Source organism: Gambusia affinis, linkage group LG12 (assembly GCF_019740435.1).
Source record: "Gambusia affinis linkage group LG12, SWU_Gaff_1.0, whole genome shotgun sequence".
NCBI classification, from domain to species: domain Eukaryota; kingdom Metazoa; phylum Chordata; class Actinopteri; order Cyprinodontiformes; family Poeciliidae; genus Gambusia; species Gambusia affinis.
Window position 1 is genome coordinate 29,984 of NC_057879.1, and position 12,098 is coordinate 42,081.

Here is a 12,098-nt window from a genome sequence, read left to right on the forward strand (position 1 = left end):
CCACCTCCATGACGTGATCCATTTTAACGACTTGCAGCATAATGCCTCCTGATGCAAAATACAATGTCCAAAACTCACCCCCTTTATTTGCAGCTTGCACTTTCATTTGATTTTCAGGAAATTCACATTTTACAAAGTAAGAAGGCAGAGTACCATGAGATGGTGCTCAACAGTAGTGGGTACACTTCCTCTAATGTGCTAATAGCAGAGCTAATTATTTGTTTAGCACTTTTGCAAATGTGTTAAATATTAAGGATATTTAGCTTCTCCTAAATTAATTTTTAAAATTCTACAACACTAATTTACTTTGCTGTTTTGTAAACAGTTGAAGTTTTAATCATCAACTGGTAAGAATTCTTCAAGTGGGTCACACGGCGAGATTTTAATATTGTCAGGGAATTTTCAAAACCTGGGAGACTGAAGAAAATTTAGCATCTTACAGTGTGTGATGTCCAGCCACATGGCAGGAGCAAAACAACACACACACAAACTCATTTCACTCACCAACATTCAGATGTCAAATGGGAAAACTCATCAAACCTCTCAAGACCAAATTTTAAGCACAGAAACTTGCTGCAGGCACACAAGGTTTCCATTCACCTCCGTGAACAAATAAGAAGAAGTCCATTTTTCTTGAAAAATTTGACACTCTGTGTCTACCTTTCTCTTTTTTGACAAAGACATTTAGTTGATGAGGTTGGCAGGACCAAAGTAAAAAGCTGGTAAAGAAATAAACTCGAAGCCGTTTACAGGACCTGAAGCTCAGTGCTGCCATCTGCTGTTGATTTCATCAGTGTTACATCATGTTGTCTGCTCTGAATAAAACACAGCGCCCCTCGTGGACAATATAAAAACTGCAGATTTTAAATTAAACGAAGTACATGTTTTTTTCAATAATCATTGTTGAATAATGATAATGCATTTATCCACCGGGCCGGACTAAACCGTTCGGCGGGCCGGTTCCGGCCCGCGGGCCGTACGTTTGACACCGTTGCTCTAAATTCACGTATGATATAGTGGGTTTTTGCGGGATTTTCTGTCTGGAAACTGAATGTCAGCGAGAGCAATCGGTTTGTATGTGATGTGCTCTTGCCATGTGGCTGGACACCACACAAGGTATGATCAAACCCGTTATACCTACGGTTTGTCGGCTAGTGTGTGGTCTCTCGGGTTTTGAAAATCAGGTGACGATCAGCTGACAATTCTAAAATTGTGTGGTGTGAACTGGGCATAAGGCTCTCAACAGCCTAAGATTATACATAAAGTCAAATAAATCTCACAATACTGCCTATAACAAATATTCTTAAGTAAAAAAGGAAATAACCCTGTGTCACTAAATCAAAACTGCCTGAGAGCATGGCTAATTGTTTTGTTCTGGTTCTGATTGATTGTTTTTGACCAAGTGTGTAATTCTGCAGAGGAGGCAGAGGAGCTCTATTTTTTTTCCCCCTTTTTCCACAGATTATCTCCTGTTAGGACAGCAATAGTTTTAATACATATGTTAAAACTTTTTTTAAGTTACAAAGAAGTTAGATGTGAGAGAATACTGTTTGGTAGAGCTCCAATGCCTCTACGTCTGTGAAATATTGCATCTCAGAAGCGCGTAGCAGTAATCCAACAGCAAGAGCAGAGCCCAGCATTTTCCACCGCCAGCTCAATGACTTAAATTATTTTTCAGGTTATTTGCTTAGCTTTCTGATGGGGTTTCTTATGCTTATCCAAGTGAGTGTTGGGAATTGTGCACTGCTTTACCTGATGTCTGGCAGCTCCGGATGTCTTTTTCTTCTGCAGTGAGCCTCAATATAGCCATACTCCGTCAAGTCCTTGTTTTCTAAATGTCATATTAAATCACTGTGTTGATGCATTTTGACGTGCTTCACCCTGAGGTATTTTTTCAATGCAAGACGCAAAATTCCCACCACTCTCAGAGCGTCAAATTTCCACCCGACTTTGCTTATGATTTGCTGCAGTGCGCTTGTGCAGTGTGGAGAAAAGGGGGAGATGTGCTGCTCACTGGCTTCTGCAGGCTGCAAAGTATGAGATTCTGGTGATCGGCGATCACCGATCATACACTTTTTCATGGAAATCGTCTGATTGTTGGTGGCTGATCGATCGGTACACCACTAGTCATCAGGGAACACCATACAATGCAATGTTGGACATGTTGAATATCCAGGATTTAGATCAAACCCTATTGGAAGAAAGTAGGGAGTAGATGCTTATTTTAAAGCATCTAATGTAGACAGCTTAGGCAGAAGTTCCATTTCTCCTCTTCACATTCTCTCTTTTTTCTTATTCCTATTTCAAACAAGAAACATAGAGAGCCTCAAGTGCCAAAACAATCTTTTAAAAAAAGAAAATATTAGCATTTATATATTAGATATATTAGAGTATCTCTAGACTGCTTGTATGTGATGAACCCCTCTGTTGTGTCCTTGGGTGACACGACAGAGGGGTGGGTGGGTGATGGGTGACCGTCACCCACCTTGCCTGCTGGTGATGGTCTGAAGGCCTTATGGCCAAATACTGCAGGGCAGCTGTGGCTACAATCCAGGACTTGCCACAGTTGGCATGTAAATGCGCATGAATGGAAATGAGTAATTTCCACTCATTAAGACAATTATGTAGTGTCTTAATAAAGCACTATATAAGTCTAATATCTCATTTAACTTATCTTTCTGAAAATAAAGCTATAGTAAGGTAATGAAAAAAATGGAATCTTGACCATTTTTATGGTCAGGATTCCAATTATGTTCCAAGATTAGGTTCATTCTTAAATTTTTTAATGTAACTTTCTACAGACTCCCAGTAACTTCATGATGATATGAGGGATGAGCAAATTATTATATTGTCTATGTCTCTGTTTGTGGTTCTTGTTGTAACAATGTCTTATGCTCACTGTAGGAAATGGAGATGCGAAGCTCAGAGTTGGAGCGTCGCATCCAGAACACAGAGCAGACACTAAGTAATTCTCTGGAGGAACGAGATCGCATGGATACTGAGATCCAGAGGGCCATAGAAATTCTGGACATTAAGATCTTTGACCTGAACGATCTTCGGCAGAGCCTTGTTAAACTTCTTGACAAATAAGAAGGGCTGAGGAAAGACGTCAACATGGAATCAACTGACAGAAAAGGAACACCTACTGTGGTTACATTTCCCTTTGTTATAGCGACAAGCAAACTAAAAAGGTTTGAGCTGATCCCTGTGCTACAGAGCACATGAATCACTATTGGAAGGGAGAGTCACCCCATATCTGTGCTCAACCAGTGGCTGCTGTGTATTTACAGTAGGTAGAGGCCTAAGTAACATCATATGTGGTAACGCTTCTCAGGCCTAATCTATTACTTCAAGTTGCATTCAAAAATTAACTAAATGCAATAAGCAAATTTTAAATAAGTGCTTTACCAACATAGATTTTCAAACAGGTACTTATGTTTTCATTAAACTTGTAAAAGATAGCAGCACAGTGCTACAATAAATAAAAAGCATGTTTGTTCATCTTCACAATAATTTGAGACTGTAAGAATATAAAAAAGAACAAAAGGTTTGGTGACAATTTTTTAAAGAAGGCAAATACAGAGCAAAAAAATACTTAGACTTGCCTATTTAATAAACTTAAACAACTCTAGTTAAATAGATAATCTTATAGTTAACTTAACATCTCCGTGATGTTAGACATGTTAGGTAATACTGGGAAGACGTTGAACTTAAGTTTTTTGGGTTTTTTTTATGTAAGTGATCAAATATCAACAGGACTGTATTATTTGATTGAAGGGTTATACCAGATCTGAATTTTGACACCAAAGATCAAATGTTAAGTGCAGAGTACGTAAGACCTCTGTTAATAATTGCATCTTTTTAAAAATAAACTTTAAATTATTATGTCAGAGTAACTAAAGCAGTGCTTCTCAATTCCAGTCCTCAGGCCTGCTCTGCATGTTTTAGATGTACCTCTATTCCAGAGCAGCTGATTCAAATGATTGCATGACCATCAAGTGCTGCAGAAGCCTGTTAATCACCCACATATTCAATCCAGGTGTGTGGCAGAAGGGAAACGCCTAAAACATGCAGGGCAGGGGGGCCTGAGGACTGGAATTGAGAAACACTGCTCTAAAGAATGTGTTAGTATATAGCAGTGGTGCCCAAAGTGGGTCCTGGAGGGCCGGTCTCCTGCATGTTTTAGTTCTCTCCCTGGTTTTACACACCTGGATCAAATGATGGCTCGTTAGAGGGCCTAAGACGAACACTGAAATGCTGAAAAGGTTGTTGGTGCCACCAGGGAGAGAATAAAACATGCAGGATGCCGGCCCTCCAGGACCACTTTGGGCACCCCTAGTATAGAGAATTTAGGGAAATAAATAAGGCTTTCCTACAGAATATATTTAAGCATACAAATATTTACCATATTAATTTTACTTTGAAGATTACCTTCTGTGTGTTATCTAAACTATACTAACCTTTAGGTTAAGAATAGACATTTTAATAACCATATCAGATTTAAGAATTTTTTATTTTACCTTCAATATTTCATTTAATGTTCTTGATTTCTATCATTTGTTTCACTGACTTATGAACAATAAGGCAGGAGCTTTTGAGAGTTTGGTTGTACTCAATAAATAACTCATTTATATTTTCAGTGTAATTTGCAGATTATAATTTGAAATGGTCTTGATTGCTTGCATGATTTTTCTCTTTTCAGGCCTTACAGATCACTTCTTCCAATGGCAGTGAAGAGACTTGACAGCTTTGTCTTAGACTCTGAGTTGTCAGGGAGGAAATGAAAGCTATGTTTTTAGTAGTTTATTATGTTATTCTGTTATTTTGTGAGGGATATCCTATTGTCAGGTTAAACCAACTTTGCATATGCATTTTAAGTAAGGAAAACAGGAAATTTATTTAAACAAATGTGGACTGGTCAAACATGTTCAGACAATGTCACAGTGCCTGAGAGAAAATGTCATGAATTCAAACTTATTAGTTTTATACAATACAGTCAAGATGACGTATTGAGTTTTAGACATACTATTGATGCATTGCATATTACTAATTAAGATTCAAAAAATACATTTCTGACACTCTGTTACATGAGCTTTAAGTAAAAGAATAAGCCATTATGTGTGTCTGAATGTGTGTTTTCCCCATAAACAAAAATGTTTATGGTTCAGCTGTCCATTGTATCAGCTATATATTAAAGGTGTGAACTAAACCTGCTTCTCCAATCTCAAGTCTCACTCTAACTGGTTAGTTTCCAAGCAGATTATGCCCCAGGGCTGCTTCCTCATCTCATGCTTGTTTGACCTGGCCAATGTGGTTCCCTCTTTGCTGGATCAGGTCTCTCTGGATGATGGCTGCCGCTCTGACCTTGCGTTCTGGCCAAAGTTGGTCTCTGACTGGAATGGAAGTTCCTTTTAAGATTACGTCGTTCTTTTGGCTTACAATTTTTTTATGGATGTAGCCCCACCCTTAGGTTTTGGAGGGTTCTTTGAGGCAAGAAAGTTATGAGCAGGTGGCTCATAACTTTCACACAGTCTGACTCTGCTCCCTTTTTTGAAATTATCCCCATTGTTATAGCTTGCTGCCTCTAGGGATACCCCTGATAAACAAAGTGCACCCCTGCATTATGTGATAATGATGCTATAGTCATAGCAATTGACAAAGGCAGCTCTTCCTCGAAATTAATCATGTCTTTTGTCAGTCACATCACCTGGCAGGCGTTACCACCCACCATGTTTCCAGCTATTCAAATGCCATTGCTGATGCTCTGTCCTGATCTAAATTTCAGGCCTTCCGCCACCTGCATTCTGCTGCCGATGGTCTTCCCACCCCGATTCACATCTCCAATCAATACATTTAACCCATCCACAGACCTACCTCTTTCCGATCTTAAATTCTATCTGAACTGCTATGATCTCCTTCTCAAACAGTCTTAAGGAAAAGGCCCATGCACCATCTCGATCACGCATTCTGCCCTTTCCTCCATGTTTAAATTCAGCTGCAGATGTCAGAAGTTCAGCCCTAAATCCAAACCTCTGTCTCTCATTCCTGAAGGCTCTCCCATGACCACTCCCTGGTTTGGCAGACTCTAGGTCTAGACAGACCCTAGAGTTATGCAGTTTCCCCGTAGCCACTTCTCAAGTCACTCTTTTAGAATAGAGGCAACCACATCATCAGCCACCCAAGGTGTCCCTCCAGCCTCCCTACAGTCCATCATCATATCTGTCACTGCAAATACATCCTGTCCAATACAATTTCCACTCTCCAAAAAACTGCTGAGCAAAACCGCAGATTCACCCAGCTGTAAACACATCCCAGTATCCCAGTACTCACCTGGAAAGAAGGCTTGCGTCGCCTCCTCTTGATATTCCCTCTCCTTGATATTCTCTTTAAATCTGCTTCCAGGAAAATTTCTCTTACTCTATGCTTTATTGGACCCTATGTTATTAAATCTGTCATCAGTTCCACCATTGTCTGTCTCCGTCTTCCTTCCAGTTTCTGTGTCCATCCCACATTCCATGTCTCCCAGGTAAAACTAGTCCTTACCAGCACATCCTCTTGTGTCCTCCCCTGGTCCCAGACCCAATATCCTGCCATTCATTGTCATTGCACATTTCATAATTATTCTAAATAAATCAGGCCCAGGGTTAGGGTTAGACTCTCAGTCTCATGCAGCCGCACAACCAGCACCAACACAACTGCAAGCTGCATGGCTTCCTCATGAGTTCCCAGTTGCAGTCTCCCTGTGATTTCCAGTTTCCTGAGCTCCACTGTGATCTCCTGTCAGAATCCCTAAATGGGCCCTCCTCATCTCCAGAGGCTCTCCGTTGTTCCTGAGCACCTCGTCTGACTAGCTTAGGAGACTGGACATCACTGTGAAGCTCAGGAGACTAGTGGTCTCTATGGAGCTTCCTCATCTTAAGAACATCCAAGTTCCCTAGCACCTCTGCATGAGTTGTCTTCCCCAGCTCTCGAGATTCTACGTGGGTCAAAATCTCCTCAAAGACTCAGTGGGAGGACTTTAAGGCCCTTCAGGCCAGGCTGGCCTTCAAGCTGCGAGCTGCTCCAATGGCGGCCTCCAGAGACTCAGTCACGCCGCAGTCCTGCGGGCCTCAAGCACCTCTGCTGCTGAGGTCCTATGGTCCCCAAATTCCTCTGGCATTGCTGTCCTGCAGGACCTGGATTCCTGTGCTTATGCCCTCCTGAGTGTCAAAATTATCAAACTTCTGGGTCCCGCCAAGAACTCAGTCAACCTCCAGATCCTCCTCATGGGTTTCATGGGCCGAAAGGCTGACCTCCAGATCCTCTTTGTGGGTTGCTCTGTCACCACCGGCGTCCACCAGATTTGAGGGTCCTCTGTTACCCATCAGACTCCAGCTGTCCTTCTGAGGCCTGCAGACTTAAGGGTTCTCCATCACTGCCGGAAATCTCCAGACTTCAGGGTCCTCTGTTGCTGCCATCTTCCAAGGTTTCTGCTTCTTCATTGCATTCCAACTTTCCTGATTGTAGATCAGACATCTTTCAAGCTTCCTGCTCCTTCGTCGCACCTTCACCTTCCAAAGTTCCTGCTCCTGCATCGCTGGTCACTGGACTCTCAGTTCCTTCGTCATTTGCCATCAGAATCTTAGATTCACTTTCTTAGCTCTCCCTCACCCCTTTCTGCAACTTTCTCTGCTCAGTCTGCCTTATGCTCTCTCCCATCAAAACTGCAACCCATTAGCTAATCAGCCCCTGGCTATTGGTCTGCATTCACCCTCACATTACACCGTGTTCCAAATTATTATGCAAGTGATATTTTCTCATATTTTCTTAAATGGTCAATGCAAAAGATGGTCAATATAATTTTCCAAGTCATGAACTATTACAGTATAAATAAAATTTTACTGAACAAAGCTCCCCATGAGAACAGTATTTTTTTTTCCAAAAATAAAAAACTCAAAATGCACTGTTCCAAATTATTATGCACAGCTGATTTTCTAAACATTTTATGGATTATAAAGAACTGAAAACGGTCATTCTTTGAAGGTGCAGCATTAAGTGATCACATGTACTAAAATCAAAAGCTATTTCAATCAAAACAATCCTAACAGACTGCGTTACATGTTAACATAGAACCTTCTTTCATATCGCAGTACAATTCTTGATCCATTGAACTTGTGAGTTTCTGGATAGTTTCTGCTTGAATTTCTCTGCAGGATGTCAGAATATCTTCCCAGAGCTGCTGTTTTCAAATGAGCTGCATTCCACCCTCAGATCTTCCGCTTGAGGAAACTCCAAAGGTTCTCAATAGGGTTGAGGTCGGAGGAGGATGGTGACCACACCATGAGTTTCTCCCCTTTTAAGTCCTGGTTCATTGTCCAAACGTATGTGTAGTGCATGTAGGCATGATTAGTCTGGCTTATAATGTGTGATTACAACTGAGCTTTATCTAGAAGAAGTCTATAAATAAACTTACTCTAAAAGCTTCCTTAGTTGCGCAAATATTTGCTGAAACTACATGTACAGAATATACATACTATAACAATTGAGAATTTTAGCATTTTAACACAGCAAAACCACAAGAAAAGAAACATTAGCTAAAAAACAAAAGCTATTTGCATTGGCCGGGAATCGAACCCGGGCCTCCCGCGTGGCAGGCGAGAATTCTACCACTGAACCACCAATGCACACGACAATGGCATCTGACCTCATCAGTACATTCCAGAATCAGATCCTGTCTTAGGGAGTGGGGGAGGGGTTGATGTCTTCAGCAAACCTTTTTAGAAGTGTTCCAAACAGACCTCTAATGTCCTCTTATTATATGCCAGACTGTACTATATGCTATTTGAAGACATATCTCATCTGTGGGAGTCACAACAAACCAGTGAGAACACACGTGTATTGCACATGATGCTCATTTAGTGCAGCAGTCTCTGTGGCGCAATCGGTTAGCGCGTTCGGCTGTTAACCGAAAGGTTGGTGGTTCGAGCCCACCCAGGGACGCTCCTCTCTTCTTTTTTTCTCTTCTTTTTTTTTTTTTCTTTTAACTGCCCTTGAAGCCATGATGCCACATGATTATAAATACAATGTACTATCCGATTTTAATTCAAACGTTTTTTTGAAGGAAAAATATAAACCCAAAACTGAGAAGCATATGTATCCCTGTTCAATTCAAAAGACAAAACCTTGCTCAGGCTCGGCACAAAGTTGGATTCTCTGGAAACAGTGGCAGAGAGGAGAACATTGCAGAAACTCCTGACTATTATGGACAATGACAGCCACCACCTGCACACTGTCTTCATTATTCAGGAGAGGCTGCTTGTTCCAAAGTGCAGGACCAATAGCCTGAGGGACACCCCTTGTGTAATTAAGCTATTGCCACTGTCGCCAATCCTGAATGTGAAATCACAGACCTCACACCGAACCAAAGACCAGACCTTAAACAGGTGTTACCAAACTGAAGGCTGGAAGAGACACACAGCATGTCAACTACTTACCAGATCACACCATCCAACCAGAGAGACATGTTATTCATTGTTTCATTTATGAAGCCGAAAGTGGCAGCAGCAGCACAAACACCAGCTTCTTAAGCCAACTCCTACCTCTGCCTTTGTTCTGTCCTTCACGTATTGTGATTTCTAAATTCTCATCAACTTCAATTATATTAATCTTCAAAGAATATAAGCAGAAATAATAAAAAGTACACTCCCCGTCGGGGAATCGAACCCCGGTCTCCCGCGTGACAGGCGGGGATACTTACCACTATACTAACGAGGAGAACATGTGTGAAACATAGGAAAGAAGCATGGAAAAACAAATTCTGTTATATGAGGAGTTGCTTTGTCTATTCAACCTTTTGATATGTACATAATTCTCACCATTATGTATTGAAGTTTACAGCAGACCATACTTGTGCTTATTCTAAAGCAATAAACATCTATAAACTATAAGCTTTTTTGTTGAACGACTTACATCCAAAAAAATACAGTATACATGTTATAACAAAAGAGGATTTTATAATGCTATAAAAGCAAAACTACAACAAAGCAAGTGTTCTAAGCACAGTTCTATTGCCTTTATATGTTGTTTGACTCTATGTTGTTTGAAGGCTTTTCTCCTCAGTAGGAGCTATTAGGTTTGTAGGAATATATTAAGAACAAATGTGTTCTGGAACTGTCATGAAATTTCTAGACAAAGTATGTCCAGGAAAACTAAGAAACCTCTAGCTCATAATAGATATGTGTAAAGCAGTTGATATCCTCAAAACGAAATATATAACAGAACTGTCTCTGTGGCGCAATCGGTTAGCGCGTTCGGCTGTTAACCGAAAGGTTGGTGGTTCGAGCCCACCCAGGGACGGTTAATTTTGAAACCCATTGTGCCACTATAAAACAGTGACACCACTTTTTCAATGGACAGTGCCTGTTGTATGCCAGTTTAGTCTTTGTTCAAATTCAACAAAGACTAAATGGTACAGCAGAGTGCCCTGCTGTACATAATGTCCAGAATGTATCCTGCCTCTCACCCGTTGACCGCTGGAGAGAAACACCAGCAGGGGTGCCTGCAGGACATTATTAGAGGGTACTCACAAAACCAGGGGTGCTCAAGTCCAGTACTGAACATTTCAGATGCTTCCCTGCTCCAACATACCTGAATCATTACTAATTTTGATCAGAACTGACTGACTGCTGGTGAGGGAATGGACCTTACCAAGCTCCGCCCACAACCGACCCACGTGACCGCAAGTCTCACAAGCAAAGCCTCGTAGCGCATTGTTTCTATGTAAACATGACTCCATTAGTGCATAATTTCTACCTGATTTTCACAATATATCAGCTACTACAATGGACAGAGGAAATAACAAGTTCATGTCATCATCTGGGAGGAGGTTACTGGTTTCTCAGTCACAAGCTGGTTGCAAACCTGAGGCCAGCAGGTGTCAGTCAGTCAGTTATGGTAGATCTGAAATTTGGTTTGATGATCTCAATATGAGAAGCTACAGACTGATAAGAGGAACCAAAGAGCTCTGGAAAGGTAAAGAAGCCATTTGTTTGTTAAAATTTTATGAAATCTATTTGTTCTTTTTGATGTTTGTTATGAATGACGTATAATCACAAACAAACAGGGTAATTGGTCCAACGTTTAGAAACTACAGCGGCTGTAATGAGCCACAGCAAATGTAAACAAAGGTAAAATAACCCGAACAGGTGATCAACCCAAAACCATTCGTACCTTTTTACTCTGTCTCTCTTTGTAGTTTAAGCACACTTGTTACCGTATCAACCGCCTGCCGCAAGACGAGCAAAGATTACGTTAAAAACAAAACATCCAGTCCGTTACGATATCAAGTTTCCAGGCTTGATATTTATTTATGGATTATTAATCAGCGCTTCCCTGAACACAGCGATGGTTGATTGACCAGCTGTACTTGGTGCTAGAGTGGCTAACACGAGTAACAATTTAGTCCAAAGCCTTTTCTGCTAAAATAAAATCTTTAGTGTGTGTCAGATACAGTACACGTTGCATATTGATCTGTTTAGCTAACGTTAGACTGTGTAGCAGACAGGCTTCAAGGTGTAGAAGTTGTATCAGAACTGCTATTATGCTGTACTTAGCTAACGAAAAGCTCGTGTTTGTGAGACTGCCACCCACGTGACCACGTAGAATGAGCATCAGCCAACGAAAAGCGGCCCCTCTGGTAAGGTCCATTCAGCCATTTGATTCTGGTCTGTTGGAGTAAGTTGCAGGGCAATAGCTCTTCAGGACAGGACTTGAGCACCCCTGCACAAAACTATCATTGAATCTGATCCACACTGATATCCCACGCGAAGTGCATGTCACAAGAACCGTGGATTTGACCCACATAAGGCCCAACTGTCGCCCACAATTAGACACACACACAAATTTACATGCCCACATAGGTTTTTTAAAATAATTTTTAAACAAATTACACTTTATATATATATATAGCTGCACATAGCTGTAATGACCAGCTATAACTATAGCTGGTCATTACTGACAACACCAACTATAGTTTTAAATAAAAGGCAAAGACAAAACAATGCAAGTAAAATTAGAAAAAATTGCATTTCATGTGAAAATGCACTGTGAATGCTATAAGC

The 12,098-nt window shown here is 40.9% G+C and overlaps 4 non-coding genes across 4 annotated transcripts; 2 read left to right on the plus strand and 2 right to left on the minus strand.

Moving 5' to 3' along the window:
* Window positions 1-8,592: 8,592 nt before the first annotated feature.
* Window positions 8,593-8,663, minus strand: trnag-gcc. Its single transcript has one exon. It is a non-coding gene; the product is annotated as a tRNA-Gly (tRNA).
* Window positions 8,664-8,905: 242 nt separating this feature from the next.
* On the plus strand, window positions 8,906-8,979 carry trnan-guu. Its single transcript has one exon. It is a non-coding gene; the product is annotated as a tRNA-Asn (tRNA).
* A 702-nt stretch (window positions 8,980-9,681) lies between these two features.
* On the minus strand, window positions 9,682-9,753 carry trnad-guc. Its single transcript has one exon. It is a non-coding gene; the product is annotated as a tRNA-Asp (tRNA).
* A 508-nt stretch (window positions 9,754-10,261) lies between these two features.
* trnan-guu lies at window positions 10,262-10,335 on the plus strand. The gene has a single exon. It is a non-coding gene; the product is annotated as a tRNA-Asn (tRNA).
* The last annotated feature ends 1,763 nt before the right edge of the window (window positions 10,336-12,098 follow it).